Here is a 19,056-nt window from a genome sequence, read left to right as displayed (position 1 = left end):
CTTCCAAGAGCAGATAGAGAGGTCCTTACTACTGTGGATTTTGGGGTGTGAATTTATTAAATTAAGGGGAGTTGATGGTGGGTTCATATGGATTTCATTAAGCGCCCCCTATCTTCCCCCCATATTTGAGCCAGGTCCACTGCACCTCATTTTTGAAGCCTTAGGCCACAGCTCAGTGGCACGTGTTTGGCACGAAGGTCTCAGATTCAATTCCAGGGATCTGCTGAATGAGCTGGGAAATATCCCTGCATGAAAACACTGCTACTCAGTCACTGTGTGACAAAACTGAACTAGATGGACCAACAGACTGTTTCAATATGAGGCAGGTCCCCTTGTTATTCTGCAAAGCAGCACCAAGGGAGGGTGTCTGTGCATGGAAATAGCAGCATCTGGAAGGATGTGTGCTCATCCCTTATCCTGTCTTCACCTAGACACTTCATGCCATTCATAATTTCAATGGAAATATCAGACTGAAAGGAGCTGGGTGGGGTTTGAGTGGGAGAGTGGTGCATTGGGGGAAAGTTAAACACTTGAAGCTTCTTTCAAAGTGTCAAAGTGACGCTGGGCAAGCCCAGAATGGGGAGGTTGCACAGATATCAAGACAGAACTTAGTCTAGTCACTAGACATTGCAGTGTGAGCCACTAAGTGGTGACTTTTACCTCCCTGTTCTTGTTTAATGCACTGTTTGTTACTTAATAAGGGATGTGGGTGGCACTGTGGGTTAAACCACAGAGCCTAGGACTTGCCGATCAGAAGGTTGGCGGTTTGAATCCCTGCGACGGGGTGAGCTAATGTTGCTCCGTCCCTGCTCCTGCCAACCTAGCAGTTCAAAAGCACATCAAAGTGCAAGTAGATAAATAGATACCGCTCCGGCGGGAAGGTAAACGGATTTTTCATGCGCTGCTCTGGTTCGCCAGAAGCGGATTAGTCATGCTGGCCACATGACCCGGAAGCTGTACGCCGGCCCCCTTGGCCAATAAAGCGAGATGAGCACCACAATCCCAGAGTCGGTCACAACTGGACTTAATGGTCAGGGGTCCCTTTACATTTACCTTTACCTTTGTTACTTAATAATAAATGCACACCTGTCCTCAAACTATATAATGAAATATGAATATTGTATTGATGAGCCACTGTGTTTCACTGCTCAGAACTACCGGTATCAAAGCTCTGTATGATTTAGAACATTTTTTTTTTAATCTTTTGCCCATGGAAAACCCAGCCAAAGGATAACAGGATAATTGAAGGTCAGACCCAAACCATGTCATCAGAAGCAGATACAATGTCTGCCTGAGCTGTGTTTATCTCTAGTAAATGTTGTGTGACAAATAGGATAAAGTTGGAGGTACATTCCAGAGAGGACAAGGAATGAAAATGAAAGCAAAAATTCTGCTCTTCAGCACTTTTGGGCTATAGACGTAGAAAGAATGCACCAGCGTAAATGGTTGCTAAATTCTAAAACCAGAACTACAGTCTAGTTGTCTCTTATCATCATTTAGGGAGGAGGAGAGATTGATTTGGTTCACAGTCTGATGTGAATTTGCACTTCTCGAACCTATATCTGAACCGAAGAAGAACTATCATGCAAAATTCTCACTTCATTCGATTTCTCAGTGCAGTCCTCCAACCCAAAAATGTATACACAAATGTGTATATTAGGGGATATTAGGTGGCTTCCAGCTCTTGACCGTTGGCTAGTTGTACAGCGAAGCTTTGCCTTCTCCGCCCCTTCTGACCAGTGACAATTATGCATCTTGGTCTATTAAGATGAAGGCCCTGCTGCAGAATCAGAGACTGTTTGGGGTGATTGAGAACCCCATTCCAGCAGCACCAACGCGTGCTTGGGAGTCACAGAATGTGAAGGCCAGAACTGCTATAATTCTGTGCGTGTCAGATTCGCAGTTGATCCACATACAAGATTTAGACCACGCGAAAGTTGTTTGGGACACGCTGAGAAGGACACATCAGAGAGATGCAGGTTCTTCAGCGTTGCTGTATTTTGAGAAGCTGACCAACCTAAGGCTTGCGCCTGATGGAGATGTTCAAGCGCACCTGACGGAAATGAAATTTCTGCGTCAACAGATGGTGGAACGCAATTTCCGTCTGCAGGAGGAAGTGTTTTGCTTCATGGTGATCAATAGCCTGAATCGGACTTACAAAACAGTTGCCAGTCAGCTGGGGTCTCTCCCAGCAGCGGATCTCACTTCGGAGAGGGTCTTTGCCATCGTGCTGAATGAACATGACAGACTTGCCGCCCTGGAAGTGAAGGACAAGGGGAGCAAAGAACGGAGTTCTAACGCCCCTACTGCTGTTGCTACTGGAGGAGACGCTGAAGCTTTGAACGTTGTCCAATGCTACAATTGTGACCAAACTGGGCATCTTCAGCGGTACTGTAAGAAGCCACGTCAGAACAGAGGAGCCAAGGCGAGCTCCGCAAAGTCTGAGGCGTCAGACAAAGGTCACACCAAGCCAAAGGCAAAGACTGCAAAAGCTTTGATGTCGCTAAAAGCCACACCAGAGGTGGGAAACTTCTTTGTCCTAGACACGGGCGCGACGGTTCACATGACAGGACACATAGGACTATTTTCTACGTTTAAGAAGCAAAGCTTCGATGTACAACTAGCCAACGGTCAAGAGCTGGAAGCCACCGGGATTGGAACTGTGTATCTTAAAAGTCTGAACTTGACTATAAGCAATGTTTACTTGGTTCCAGAGTTGAAGTTTAATCTGCTCAGCGTTTCGCAGATTGCCAAGAAGGGACTAAAACTGTCCTATGATGATCAGAACTGTGAGATCTACAAAGATGGAGAGTTGTATCTTTCTGCCAAAGAGAAAGATGGACTGTATTTGTTGACTTTTGATCAAAGTGATTACATGAAATGTAATTCTTGTGATTCTAACATGGTCTCTTTTACAGGTGTAGCCAAGAAGAACACCAAGCAGGTCACCTCGAGGGTCGACAAGGCATTTCAGCGGGTGTATGCTGATGTGATTGGTCCTCTAGCACCCTCTAGAGGCAATGCAAAGTATTACCTAATATGTGTTGATTCTTTTACAGGTTTTGTCTGGCTTTATCTTTTGGAGAGACCGAAAGAAGCCTTAGAAAGGTTTAAAGAGTTTTGTGACAAGGTTAAAAATATGCATGATGCTGACATAGATTGTCTTTGCACAGATGAGAAGCCAATTTTTCTTTTACAGGAGTTCCAGAGGTTCCTGAAGAAGAAAGGGATTAGACACAAAACTGCTAGTTCCGAAGAAGCTTGGAACAAATGTGTCTGTAGTAGGGTGAACAAAGAGTTGCAAAAGGGAATGCATGCGCAATTGCTAAGTTCACATCTGCCACATGAGTACTGGGCTGAGTCGCTAATATCATTTTGTTACACGTGGTTGAGAAAGTTTTCAAAAGAGTTGGGATGTTCTCCTTTTGAGAAACTGTTCCACAGAAAACCTTCTGTTGCCCATTTCAAGGTTTTTGGGTCTCATGTGAGGACAGAAGCTCCAGGTGGAGTAAAGAATGCCAGAGGCATTTTTGTGGGTTATGAAAAGGGTCTCTACAGAGTAATTTTGTCTGAATCTGGAAAGGTGATTCTCACAAAATTTCTAGAGCGTGCTCCTGAACAGGAGAGAGTGATTGTTCACACATTTCCCACAGGTGATGATGATTCTGATGATGATGATGATGAGTTTGATCTTATTGAGTTCAGTGGTACTGATGATGACAGCGATAGCTCAGACAGCTCAGTTGTCACAGTCATTGAGAGGAAATCTCACATAATGTCTAGATCCTCAGAAGAGGAGGATGAACCACTGATTAAGCTTAGTACTGGTTCTCCAGAGAGTTCAGAGGCTGAACCAGAAAGCAAAGGAGAGCAGCACCTCTTACGTAGGTCTGGGAGAGCAACGAAGGGTGTACCACCCAAGAGGTATTCACAAGAGTTTGCTAACTTATGTGTTGCTGTTGTAAACGACCAAGGTCAGATTGAAGCTGTGTCTGAGTCAGAGACAAAGGCACAACAGAGAGTTGTTAACCAAGGTAATGCAGAAGCACTCATTCCTTGGAAGTCACACAACCAGAGAGATACATTGGTAAAACCAGTGGCGGGTAGTTCCAAGGGTGGAACTGAAACAACAGGGGAATGTTATAAGTATAACAACTGTTTGTTTTCTTCTCTGGATGACGCTTTGCTCGCAGCACGCATTGATACTTTAGGGGGAGTATGTTATTCTAAAGCAGCAATGCGGCAGCAAGCAAAGGCTATAGCAGCCAGGTCTGCTGTTTGTGGCTGGAAAGCCAAACAGGAAGTTTGTGACTGTTGCCATGGGAACAAAGGGGCAGTCCATTCTGTACTGAGCACCGGATGTTAGCTCAGTGGGTTTGTCATATGACCTGTACAGGATGTGCATGGGTGTTGTGGAGTTTCTCTCTGTTTGTTGAAGAGAGCAGACATCTTTACTGTATGACTGCTAAAAGACACAAATAAAGACATGTAGATACGTTTACTGTCTGTGTCTGATTCCCCTCCCTGGGGATATGCAGGGAGCAGGGAGAAGGAGGAGAAGCAGTTGGTGTGTTTTCCTCACAGCCTGAGGAAAATCGCCGGAACGGACCTCGAGTATGTTTTATCCTGCCGGGAGTCGCCGGAGGGAGGTCTAAGGAATTCAGCCGGTGCCTGAACAGATAGGCACATACCTCAAGACGGGCCAGAATTCCAACAGTGGTAGCAGAGGATGGTTGCTGTTTTCATCGACCTCTGCATCAAGAAGTGGCCTCCATGGAAGCCTGAGGTGAGGAAGCTGATTCTCTGCAGCCAGAAGCTGACCAGAGGAATCTGAAAGCAAAGCAACGGAGCCCAGGTATGAGATTTTCAGACTTAGAAGTGTGAATGCAGATTGATTCATTCTCTGCTTCGAGGGAGCAACGTTTGGGCAAAACAGCTCCAGTCAAAAGAGAAACCGCATTCCAAACATTCCTGTGGTTAATCCTGTTCAAGGGAAGGAATGCTGTTGCTTAGCAACGAAGGCCATGCCTCAGAGAGGAGAAGTGAAAGTTAAAATGGAATGTTTTGACTACACAGTCTGAAGAGCTCTTGGAAAATTCCAACGCAGCTAGCGTTGAGAGCTGCCAGGTGCACAGAGTGTAAACAAGCCAGCTATTGGATTTTAGAGGCTTGTGTTTGAGAGTCAATGCAAGGACTCAAGATGGATGCAAAGAGGGGAGGCCTGCCTACTCCAGACCTTCTGACCAGTGACAATTATGCATCTTGGTCTATTAAGATGAAGGCCCTGCTGCAGAATCAGAGACTGTTTGGGGTGATTGAAAACCCCATTCCAGCAGCACCAACGCGTGCTTGGGAGTCACAGGATGTGAAGGCCAGAACTGCCATAATTCTGTGCGTGTCAGACTCGCAGTTGATCCACATACAAGATTTACTGCACGCGAGAGATGTTTGGGACACGCTGAGAAGGACACATCAGAGAGATGCAGGTTCTTCAGCGTTGCTGTATTTTGAGAAGCTGACCAACCTGAGGCTTGCGCCTGATGGAGATGTTCAAGCGCACCTGACGGAAATGAAATTTCTGCGTCAACAGATGGTGGAACGCAATTTCCGTCTGCAGGAGGAAGTGTTTTGCTTCATGATGATCAACAGTCTGAATCGGACTTACAAAACGGTTGCCAGTCAGCTGGGGTCCCTCCCAGCGAATGATTTGACTTCGGAGAGGGTCTTTGCCGTGGTTCTGAATGAACATGACAGACTTGCCGCCCTGGAAGTCAAGGACAGGGGGAGACTAGAACGGAGTTCTAACACCCCCACTACTGTAGCTACTGGAGAAGACGCTGTAGCTTTAAACGTTGTCCGATGTTACAATTGTGACCAAACTGGGCATCTTCAGCGGTACTGCAAGAAACCACGTCAGAACAGAGGAGCTAAGGCGAGCTCCGCAAAGTCTGAGGCGTCAGACAAAGGTCACACCAAGCCAAAGGCAAAGACTGCAAAAGCTTTGATGTCGCTAAAAGCCACACCAGAGGTGGGAAACTTCTTTGTCCTAGACACGGGCGCGACGGTTCACATGACAGGACACAGAGGACTATTTTCTACGTTTAAGAAGCAAAGCTTCGCTGTGCAACTAGCCAACGGTCAAAAGCTGGAAGCGACCGGAATTGGGACTGTGTATCTTAAAAGTCTGAACTTGACTATAAGCAATGTTTACTTGGTTCCAGATTTGAAGTTTAATCTGCTCAGCGTTTCGCAGATTGCCAAGAAGGGACTAAAACTGTCCTATGATGATGAGAAATGCGAGATCTACAAAGATGGAGAGTTGTATCTTTCTGCCAAAGAGAAAGATGGACTGTATTTGTTGACTTTTGATCAAAGTGATTACATGGAATGTAATTCTTGTGATTCTAACATGATTTCTTTTACAGGTGTAGCCAAGAAGAACACCAAGCAGGTGACCTCGAGGGTCAACAAGGCATTTCAGCGGGTGTATGCTGATGTGATTGGTCCTTTAGCACCATCTAGAGGCAATGCAAAGTATTACCTAATATGTGTTGATTCTTTTACAGGTTTTGTCTGGATTTATCTTTTGGAGAGACCGAAAGAAGCCTTAGAAAGGTTTAAAGAGTTTTGTGACAAGGTTAAAAATATGCATGATGCTGACATAGGTTGTCTTTGCACAGATGAGAAGCCAATTTTTCTTTTACAGGAGTTCCAGAGGTTCCTGAAGAAGAAAGGGATAAGACACAAAATTGCTAGTTCCGAAGAAGCTTGGAACAAATGTGTCTGTAGAAGGGTGAACAAAGAATTGCAAAAGGGAATGGAAGCGCAATTGCTTAGTTCACATCTGCCACATGAGTACTGGGCTGAGTCGCTAATGTCATTCTGTTACACGTGGTTGAGAAAGTTTTCAAAAGAGTTGGGATGTTCTCCTTTTGAGAAACTGTTCCACAGAAAACCTTCTGTTGCCCATTTCAAGGTTTTTGGGTCTCATGTGAGAACAGAAGCTCCAGGTGGAGTAAAGAATGCCAGAGGCATTTTTGTGGGTTATGAAAAGGGTCTCTACAGAGTAATTTTGTCTGAATCTGGTCAAGTGATTCTCACAAAATTTCTAGAGAGTGCTCCTGAACAGGAGAAAGTGATTGTTCCAACATTTCCCACAGGTGATGATGATTCTGATGATGATGAGTTTGATCTTATTGAGTTCAGTAGTACTGATGATGACAGCGATAGCTCAGACAGCTCAGTTGTCACAGTCATTGAGAGGAAATCTCAGATAATGACTAGACCCTCAGAAGAGGAGGATGAACCTCTGATTAAGCTTAGTACTGGTTCTCCAGAGAGTTCAGAGGCTGAACCAGAAATCAAAGAAGAGCAGCACCTCTTACGTAGGTCTGAGAGAGCAACAAAGGGTGTACCACCAAAGAGGTATTCACAAGAGTTTGCTAACTTAGCTGTTGCTGTTGTAAACGACCAAGGTCAGATTGAAGCTGTGTCTGAGTCAGAGACAAAGGCACAACAGAGAGTTGCTAACCAAGGTAATGCAGATGCACTCATTCCTTGGAAGTCACACAACCAGAGAGGTACATTGGTAAAACCAGTGGCGGGTAGTTCCAAGGGTGGAACTGAAACAACAGGGGAGTGTTATAAGTATAACGACTGTTTGTTTTCTTCTCTGGATGACGCTTTGCTCACAGCATGCATTGATACTTTAGGGGGAGTATGTTATTCTAAAGCAGCAATGCGGCAGCAAGCAAGGGCTCTAGCAGCTCAGTCTGCTGCTTGTGGCTGGAAAGCCAAACAGGAAGTTTGTGACTGTTGCCATGGGAACAAAGGGGCAGTCCATTCTGTACTGAGCACCGGATGTTAGCTCAGTGGGTTTGTCATATGACCTGTACAGGATGTGCATGGGTGTTGTGGAGTTTCTCTCTGTTTGTTGAAGAGAGCAGACATCTTTACTGTATGACTGCTAAAAGACACAAATAAAGACATGTAGATACGTTTACTGTCTGTGTCTGATTCCCCTCCCTGGGGATATGCAGGGAGCAGGGAGAAGGAGGAGAAGCAGTTGGTGTGTTTTCCTCACAGCCTGAGGAAAATCGCCGGAACGGACCTCGAGTATGTTTTATCCTGCCGGGAGTCGCCGGAGGGAGGTCTAAGGAATTCAGCCGGTGCCTGAACAGATAGGCACATACCTCAAGACGGGCCAGAATTCCAACAATTATCAACCCATAAATGTTTATATTAATTAAACCATTCTATAAAACTGCATTATGTTAGGGTGAAAATGCTTGCAAAAAGTGTATATTACTTGTCTTATTAGGAGAAAACACATGAAAATGCTTACATATTTTCATAACTTTTTGTGAAATGAAAACTAATGCAAAAATTGGGTGAAACTAAGATTAAAAAAGAGAGATGAAGATAAACTGAAATCATCCATCTGTGCTCTCATTTATAAATAGCTTCTGAAGCTTGACCCTAAACATATTTGCACAAAGTTCAACGATATAGTTTTTTTCTGTGTGCTTAGGGTTCAAGCACTAACATGCTCTGTATGAGGAAAGTCTTTGTTTACATTTATTCTCATACTTCTCTGAAGGGAAAGCACAAACACATTGTCCTCAACTTAAAAGCCACCCATGAACCTGCCATCCTTACCTCTCTGATCTTATATCCTGATATATCCTTGCCTGTGAACTCTACTTCATCAGTCGACCACCCTCAGCTGTCTAAAAGTCATCTTCTCTGTGGAAAGAGTCTGCCCTTCTTCCTTGCTGCCCCTTCTTCCTTCTGCCTAGAGCTGCCTCCATTTTTACAGATGGGGAACCGAACTTGAACTTGAATGCTTGTGACTTATAGAGACGTGGAAACAACTTCACACTCTATGAGTCTCAATTTCTTTTGCAGGGCCTTCCAAATTCATCTCAGATTTCGGACTTCCGGGTCGGCGCCATCGCCGAATGGCGGGCTCCCTCCGAGCTCCGGAGGGAGCCTGCTCGGCAGGGGCTGGGTCCTACCGCACCGGCGATGCGGGGACCCTTAAAAACCACGGCCACGGAGGCCGTGGACATGGAGACTCGGCTGGCACCGTCAGCGCCCTCTCGATTCGTGAAGGAGCCTTTTTAAAGGCTACGGATCGGGTGCCGGGGAGGAGCGTGGTGCTTTGAGTCCTCTGCTATCCCTGCCGAGCGCAGCCGCATGCCATCCGGCGGAGAGCGCTGACTTCTTCTATTGAAAATTTGGACCCAAAAGAAGAACCTGTGAGTAATTGGAATATGGACTAAAAAGAGGGATAAATTTTTAGAATTTGGAGCGAACGGGGGAGGTGGAAAAAAGGAAGTCAGCCCCCCCCCCGAATTGTAGAAGAGCCAAAACAAAGGACTGGATAACTAAGATCGAGAAGAACCTTATCTTGCCGAACTAGCAACTTCGCGAGGGAAATTTATAAGATTGAGCTGGAGGAGAAAAGTGGAATTTGTATTAAAAAGTAACCCCCCCGGAATCCCTGGAGCGATTCGTGAAAATGCCTGGAGAAGAACAACGGAGGTTTTGACAGCTGTCAAAGAGCTGTCAAAACGGAAGAATGAAATTGAGACTTTGTTATGAGGACTTTGCCGGCTACATTTGTTATAAATTGGAGATAAATTGTTTCAAATAAGGATTGATAAGTTATTTGGACTGGCGGATGTGATCTGGAAGGGAACTTTGTTATGTAATCCACCTAGAGGAGCTGAGGGACATTGCATGTGTTTTCGACGGGAAACTTGAACAGTTGGATAGAACTTTTAATCTCCTGGGAAACTGCAGAAATGGAACATTATTTTGTCTACAGAGGCCTACACTTTACTGGAAACAATGGATTAATCTGTTGAAAAATGAAAGGAACATGATGTAATGTTTTGCTCCTGAATAACAAGCCTCTGTAGAGACACTAGAAGCCTTTGGAAAAAGAACATTTCTGTGAGGGAACAGGGAAGTAAAAAGGAGGAGAGTGATTGACAAGAACAAGGAAACAACAAGAACTGGACAGAATGTGGGAACATTTGGGATATCCAGATTTGACAAGCTTATGGATATAAAATTGGAGTTTATACTCCTGGATATAAAAATCTGGATAGAAGAAATGGGCCCCCTTTGATAGACTCCTTCTATGATTGGACATCTGTAATTTTAAAAATGCCAGAAGTTTAATATATGCCATTTTTTAAAAAAAAAGACCGGTAAAGAACCAGAGGGATGTGGGTTTAGTGAAAGGTGGGTTCATCAGGAAGACACTAGAAGTGGAGGGATAGGAGGAACGCAACAGGGAAAGAGGGGAGGGAAATTTGGAATCCAAAGGTTGTAAAATTATTGTTTGTTTTTATTCTATTTTCATCTGTATTATATCTGAAAGGGGGGAACTCGTGGAAGGGAATAGGTCGACCTTAGGGGATGGAAATTTGGATAAATTGAGTTATTGATGATGAGTGTATTTTGGGAATAAGAATTTGTTGAATATCATTGCTTTTTTGGAAGATTTGGAACACAAGAGGGGGTGGGAAGGGGAAGTTCTGGATATTGGAAAAAGTTTATGAATTGGAGTTTATTTGTTTTAATTTGGAAAACCTTAATAAAAATTATTTAAAAAAAAAACAAAAACAAATTCATCTCAGATTTCACTTTATGCAAAATTATGCAATGACAATAGCACGAGTCACTCAAGTTCACAGTTAGCCCATGGGTGTTAACCTAGGGTGCAGTTTTAAGGCATCTGAAGTTGTCACCTTACTGAAATGAAGCAAGTATGAGTCTGGATGAGAGACTTCCTAGGAGCCACACACATTCCAAGATGGAAGAAAGATGGGGGTAAATGTAATAACAATAAGAACAATTCTAAGGTGCAAAGCTGATATTCTAACCATTAGAAGATACTGTATCTGGTCTATTGGTAGTACTCCAAATGTTTAACCCTCTTTTCTACAATTAATGCTTGCTCTGTGAGCAAAACAGTCACTTCCTGATACTGTAAAATAAAACAAATCACAGGGAAAGTTCAATAAAGCCATGGGTGTGGTTCAACCAATGAGCCCCGTCAGAATAACCCATGTGCAAGGACTTTTGCTTGCATGATGGGACTTTCCTCTCACATACACCACAACCCCCTGTCCCCCAAATTGGGTGGAGGAGTTTGGAGGAGTTTGGATTTGATATCCCACTTTATCACTACCCGAAGGAGTCTCAAAGCGGCTAACAATATCCTTTCCCTTCCTCCCACACAACAAACACTCTGTGAGGTGAGTGGGGCCGAGAGACTTCAAGAAGCATGACTAGCCCAAGGTCACCCAGAAGCTGCATGTGGAGAAGCGGAGACGTGAACCCGGTTCCCCAGATTACGAATCTACCACTCTTAACCACTACACCACACTGGCTCTCTCTCTTCTGGGTCAGAAGAAATCCCCCAGAACATCATGCAGAGGAGGAGAACGGGGGGTCACTCTGCCTGGAAAGCTGTAGTGCTTGTGGAGACAGAACATTTGCCACAGCATGATGTTGAATTCCACCTCAGGAGTTTACATAGAGAGTATAACAACCAGCTGTTTCCAGGTTCTTGGCCTCATCGTCAAGTCCAGCAAATCTAATTTAATTAATGCAACTCTTGCATAAGCATGAATATGCCTGTTCTTTGTATTAATTTTCCAGCCAACTTGTTACAAAGATTAGGTAAATCCTAAAGGCTTAAAGCTGCCTTTGGAACTTATCCTGAGCCTTTCTGCTGATCGGAGTCATGACAATGGCTGCAACTGAAAACTGAAATGTCTGTAGCTACTTCCTCTCATAATTGAGTCATTGCTTTCATTACCTGGGATGTCTGGCTTCTATGGGCACATGCAAGTGTCATTTGGGTGCAGGCTCTGAAAGGCACTCTTAAGAATGAGCCTGGTGTTCTGTAAATTCTTTTTATAGTTACTCATTGCATTCTTACCAATAGCATTCAGAATCAAGACTGAGTATTTGGGTGCTAAGTGTCATAGGGAAAGGATTGAAAATAAAAGTGTCAATATCATAAGGCTGCTACACAGATCTATGGTGCAATAACACTTGGAATTCTGTGCACAGCTTTAGTCACATCTCCTCAAAAAGGATATTGTAGATGATGAGCACCATCAACATTAATTTATTAATCGCTTTTTACACAGCAGTTTCAAGGCAATTTATAACACTGCTAAAAACAGTTAAAAACTAAAAACGAACAAACCCAGCCAATTTAAAACAAAACTAAGGTCCCTTCTCCTGCCAACCTAGCAGTTCAAAATCACGTCATGAACAACTCTGGGGTTGTGGCGCTCATCTTGCTTTATTGGCCGAGGGAGCCGGCGTACAGCTTTGGGGTCATGTGGCCAGCATGACTAAGCCGCTTCTGGCAAACCAGAGCAGCACACGGAAATGCCGTTTGTTAGGATATTTCCGTTCCACCTTAAGAGAGAGCAGGCTTGTGAGTCACAGAGTCTGCGCATGTCCTGTTTCTCAGGATGTTTTAAGTTTGCTATTGCTTTCGTTTTCCCTCTCTGCACCAGAACACGATAGCAGTCGGTCATGTTTTTCTTTCTTCTGAGCAACGCTGAATAAACATTCTAAATGATACTCTCCTGAGTGCAACTTTTGCTGTGTGAATTCTGCTGATAGAGCGTGCATCAGCCCAGGAATGTGGCAATCTGTTTCTGAGGCTTGGTGCCGCTAATTGCTGATACTGCGTGACTACGGGACATCAACAGATCATCCGGAGACGACGTGGAAGGCAGTGATGGCCTATGTCTCCCTGGCAGTATCCCAACACCGTTTACCTTCCCGCCGGAGCGGTACCTATTTATCTACTTGCACTTTGATGTGCTTTTGAACTGCTAGGTTGGCAGGAGCAGGGATTGAGCAACCGGAGCTCACCCCGTTGCGGGGATTCGAACCGCCAACCTTCTGATCAGCAAGTCCTAGGCTCTGTGGTTTAACCCACAGCGCCACCCGCGTCCCTTATTTTGATCTAGTAGGACTCTTCAAATGCTGTTATTTTCCTGAGTTATTTTCCTGAGTTCAAAAAGGAAAAGTAAAGATGAGTATAATCTACGGAGGTGAAGACGTGCTCAAAACCACTTCGCCTAATCTTGTACATTCGTTTTCAAAGTTAACTGCAAGTGGTTTTGAGAGTGGAAGCCATGTTGACTCATCCAGCCTAATCTCTGAAATGCACACATGCACATATTGGTATACATTTATTGTAGAGACGTTTGCATCTGACTTGTAAATTTAAACCAAGTTCTAAATTGCAATTGATTTTCTATGAGATCAAATTTAACCCACATTAATGCAAAATACATTCTTCTTAATAAAGGATTCGCACTGAATAGCAGAGAAATTCATGGTGATTAGCGACTCAAGGGAAAGTATGTTGCCCTTTCTTGTTACAGATAATTTATCACCTGAAATGTCTATCTGGTTTCCAAGGCAAAGTGTAAGCAAAGTTAATGAGATATAAATGACATTTTATTCTTCATCATTTATTCACACAAATTAGTAAAATCAGCTTTTATGGAAGGTTTCCTTATTTTTCCCCACATTTTGTCTCTGACAAAACAAATAGGAAAACCAGTTTGAAAACATCAAAAAGGTAGTGATCATGAGTAATTTTAATGATATGGTTGGTCTGGGACCAGAAAAACCTGGATTCACATCCTGCTGAATCATGAAGCTGATTGAATAGCATTCAGCCAAGCTTTATCTTTCACTCAAATATACCTTCCAGATCTGTTTCAAGGGGTAAGTGGGGCAATTACATGTTTTCTGCCCTGAGTTCTTCAGAAGAATGATGGGGTACAAAAGTAATAAGTAACTTCCCCATATTAGTTAATGGGATAGAAGCTGAAAAGAAGATTCTCATGTACAAGGCTACCTTCCATTTCCATGGTCCTCAGGCAGCTTCCATGGTTCTGGCAGGGCAGGCGGTTTGAGCTGGGTGAGTAGTTTGCTCTAGCTGCTCTAGCTGGTTGCAAACCTTCCCTGGGATCAGGCTGCAACGCTTCGCTGGGGGCTGGCTCATTCATGACAATAGGCAATGGCTGTACACCTCTACCAGTTAAGACAGCCAATGGCTGAAGGGTAATGAGCACATTCCCCAGGAAACCTGAAATCTGGAGGCAGCATCACCCAACTAGCTGGTTCCAACCTGTCTGTGCCAAATTTTGCAATAGAAAAATGTCAGGATGCTCCCCCCAACCCCAGTTTGCATCCAAAGAACCATGAGCAAATGGCACAGTCCTGTTGAGCTTCTGATGTAAGAAGGTTTGTTCATCTCACCACAGTCTAGAGACTCAAACGAAGTGCTGTCTCTCATCGTTGCCTTGCAACCTGCAAAACTTCCCTGAATGTGTTCATTGTCAATATGCCTAAGAGGGAAGCTATGTGTTTTGAACCTTTTATCTATCCTCTTTTATCTCCAAATATATATTTTAACTATATTTTGATAAGGTTTGAAACCTTGACACCTGGAAAAATATGGCCTCTGATAGATGGCTATATTCCTTATCCACACCTTAGTCTGGGAGGTACAGATCAAATTGGATAATATCAGAATTTACAGAAATCAAATTTCTCTAGAGAAATTGGGTTGCTGGTTCTATCTCTCAGCAACCTGGAGGAGATAGAGATAACAGGATAAAAGTGCCTGTTCAGGGCATAATTCTACAGTAGATTCCAACATACCAATATCTGTTTTCAATAAGGTCAGGAAAGATACCACAGGCAACACCATATCTAAAGAACAGCCCTTAGAACAGCCCTTTATTAGCCAGTTCTTTTCATAGGCTACCCTCTGAAACACATTTACATAGGAATCAAGGAAGCTGCCTTATACGGAATCATCCATCGGGCCATGTTGCTCAGTATTGTATATACTGATTTACAACACTGTCTCTATTGTTTCAGACAGAGGACAATTCTCATTCCTACCTAGGAAGCAAAGTTGTTGCTGTTTCACTGACCTATGATGATGGTCAAAACAAACAAACAAAAATTTCCAGTAGCACCTTAAAGACCAACTAAGTTAGTTCTTGGTATGAACTTTCGTGTGCATGCACACTTCTTCAGATACCTTCTTCATGCACACGAAAGCTCATACCAAGAACTATTTTTTTTTGTTTTGACTATGGCAGACCAACACGGCTACCTATCTGTAACTGGAACTATGATGATGGTGTTAGTGATGATTGGGTTGCCCCGGCCAGTCTGGGTGGCTTTGAGCAAACTAAAACACCAAACACTGTCAAACATCAAACGTTAAAAACTTCTGTATTGTCAGACGGCAGAGGAGCCAACCCCCATGGCAGGCTGCCAGGAAGGGATAAGAAAAGGAAAAGTCCTTACCATCTGCTTTTCTTCAATATTTACAGAGATAGGCTAGAGAATGCAGCTTCTTGGAATAATGGCGTTGTCCAGAGTAAATCCCCCCTCTCTCCCACTTCCTCATTCATCATCTCTTCTACAGGTGGCACTGAGGGCCTTTTGCTTCTGAGCTCTTTGATCTCCTACTTTTAAGGCTTGCTGGGTTCTGGGAGATGGTGGGTCTAGAATGCTTTCCAGTGACAACATTTCAGCCAGCTGCTCCAGCTCTGCCTCCTCCTTCTCTCCCATTACTTCCCAACTTCCTCCCTCATCTTCCTCTGAGCTGTGACTTCCCTCAAACCCCTGTTGTATTTCTGAACTGTCTTCTTCTCTGGAAGGGTCAGGCTAGAGAGGCGGTCTCCACCATTTGTCCTCTGCCCAGTCCCTGACACCTATATAGAGCTGCCTTTGAAACCCACCATAATCTTGAATCCCTTCCCAAAATTTCGATTTTCATACGCTTTACATCACGTCTGAACGCTGTTACTGAAGCTAGGTGTAATGGTTCTAGGGGTTGTTCGTGCGTAAATCGATGCCACACCTGGCTGGGTTACCTGGGTGAACCCTTTCTGTCCGATGGCTGTCTCAATCGCTGGCAGAATCCGTCAGTGGGCGTTTCTTGAACTTCTTCCAGCAAAGAAGCTCTTTGACGCCTAGTCGCCGCCTACTCTCCCTGCGCGGAAGCCTTCTGCGCAGGGAGGGTGTGGGCAGCGGAGGACCCGTGCTCTCCCCGCTGGTCTTTGGCGAGGAGTCATGGAGCCACCTCGCCGATTCCTCCATCTGCCCCCCTTCTCCACTGGTGCTATGCTGAATTCCTTCCCCCAGAAGATGGGCTGCTTCTCTCCCTCCCGGTGTAGCACCCTGCTTGTGGTTAACGCTTAGCTGGAATGAAATATTCAACGCAGCAACAGAGAAATTAAAATAATAATTTATTTGTCAGACAAATAAATGAGAGGCACAGTGGTATATGGTTACCAAGCTCTGGCCTGCCTCCTGCCATTATGGCCAGCACTTATATTCCCTTAATCCAGCCCCCTTTGCTCCTCCTTGGGCTGCCTCTGTTCAATCAGCCTGGTTGGATTTCCTATTGGCTGATTGCTATAACTAATCACAAAAAGATACACCCATATCCTCCTGTCCTTATATGGAACACAAAGAGCTATATATATATAAATGACAAATAAGTAATAATATATCTTACATGGAATCTTAATTACCAGCTCACCTCTTGCCCTCCTTGCCCTATTGCCTTCTAAAACAAATGGTTAATCTTACATTTTTATCTTCAAGGATCTTGAGTTAATCATCATTGAAAGATCTCCTTCATTTGAGGGTCTTTTAAACAAATGCCTGACAACTATATATCAGAAGTGTTCGATGGCGTCTCCTGTCTGGCAAGGGGGGCTAGGCTCATTTGCCCCTCTGGTCTCCTATTGCAATATGACTCTATGAATCTAGCATTTCTTAAATCCTTTGCATAATTACATTTAAGCCAATATATTTAAGCTAATATATTTCATACATTATCATAGGTAGCCTTTTAAAAAAATAAAACCTTTGTAAAATAAAAAGGAAGGAACTCAGTAAAAAACAGCTTTTAAAGATTTCCCAAAAATGCTCTCATTCTTCCAGCCAGTTGCCTTTTTCACTGCTCTAATGAAAGGCCCATGGTATCATTTTACTATTTGCCCATTCCTAATTGTGTTTTCTCAGCCTTTTTTATGTTCTGTAACATGCAGGATCAGTGTCCTTGCTCTCAGTCTGTAATTTCCTCTTTTTTTTAACGACTTTGAGAATTGTTTTTCCTGCTATAAATCAGGGGGGGGGGGCCTTGTTCAGGAGGAAAACATTGCCAAGGTTCCTCTGCCTGGCATGAAACATTTGAAAATCTAAGCCCATTTAATTTAGGAACCTGATCAAGATATAAGCCAATATAAGTCTTGATTAAAAATGCAGTCTATATTCAGATGCCACACCGGGACGCTCTCCGGAACCCCTCTGGAGCCATCTCTCTCCCTCTGGCTCTGATGGCAGTTCCCTGACACTAGGGAATGGAAACAAAACCATCTATCCATCCCATCTAATCCAGCCTACAGCTGATATAAAACAAGGCTGACTCAAGCCTCACATGTGGAAACAACCTTAGCAGACCTTATCAGCAGGGCTAACTAGAATAACACGGAATGTTAATAGTTTCTGTTCTTTTGGCATGAAAGTGACAAAAAACGTTCCAAACACAGCTGAGGTGGGAGACAACCGTTCACTGCTGCCTAATCAGGTAATTAATATAAACACAGAATTTTTTCCAAGGGTTCTTTGTCTGATTTACATTTTTGAGAGCAATTGATTTATTATGAAGCTCTTGATGACAGAAATGCCACCTTGCAGATGAACAAGTATTTGAATGTGCATTCGATCGTGCATTGTTTTCTGCATCAGCCAACTAATAACTTGGGACAGACTCATCAATATAGCACTGTAACGTACCACCTTTCCATGTGTTCACCTGTAAGTCCATTCTACCACATTTCTGCATGAAGCGGTATTAAACTAAACAAAATATATTCTGAACTAAAATTTAAATGCAAAGCACTAAAAAACCATGCAGCATAACCCTTCCAACTCTGCAAATTTTATGATTTTATGATTCTATGTTGTCAACAGTGTGGAATTATTATTATTATTATTATTATTATTATTATTATTATTATTATTATCATTATCATTATCATTATTATCTTACACCCCACCCATCTTGCCGGGCCTCTCCAGCCACTCTGGACAGCTCCCAACAGAATATTAAAGGTAAAGGTAAAGTTAAGTCCAGTTGCGAACAACTATGGGGTTGCGGCGCTCATCTCACTTTGCATACCAAGGGAGCCGCCGTTTTCCCAGGTCATGTGGCCAGCATGACTAAGCCAATTCTGACGAAGCCAGAGCAGCACATGGAAACGCCTTTTATCTACCTGCTGGAGTGGTACCTATTTATCTAATTGCACTTTGTGCTTTCGAACTGCTGGGTTGGCAGAAGCTGGGACCAAACAAATGGAGCTCACCCCATCACGAGTTCTTGAACTGCTGACCTTCTGATCGGCAAGTCCAAGCTGCACAGTGATTTAAATCACAGTGCCACCCGCGTAACAGAATATTAAAAACACAATAAAACATGAAACATTAAAAACCTCCCTAAACAGGGCTGCCTTCAGATGTCTTCTAAAATTCAGAAAGTTTTTTATTTCCTTGACATCTGATGGGAGGGTATTCCACAGGGCGGGTGCCACTACCAAGAAGGCCCTCTGCCTGGTTCCCTGTAACTTGGCTTCTCGCAGCAAGGGAACTGCCAGAAGGCCCTCGGTGCTGGACCGCAGTGTCTGGGCAAAACGATAGGGGTGTGGAACTCGCCACCTAGGAGATAAAATATTGTTAGTTGGTGATGACAAGTTAAGAGATAACCATCAGGCCATCACAAAACTAACTGAATTCCATTGGTTGAACTCTGATGGTTATCGATTTGTGGTATCATGGAGGTGGGCTTTTTCACGGCTGGCACTAATGAACTCGTGTTCAGAGTTTAAAGTTGTTATAGGCTTTGTATGCAACAGGATCTCAAAACTGTTTCAGTGTTTAATAGGCAGCTAGTGCAGGGCCTTT

Source organism: Podarcis melisellensis, assembly GCF_964234715.1.
Source record: "Podarcis melisellensis genome assembly, chromosome: 5".
NCBI lineage: Eukaryota > Metazoa > Chordata > Lepidosauria > Squamata > Lacertidae > Podarcis > Podarcis melisellensis.
This window is presented reverse-complemented; position numbering follows the sequence as displayed.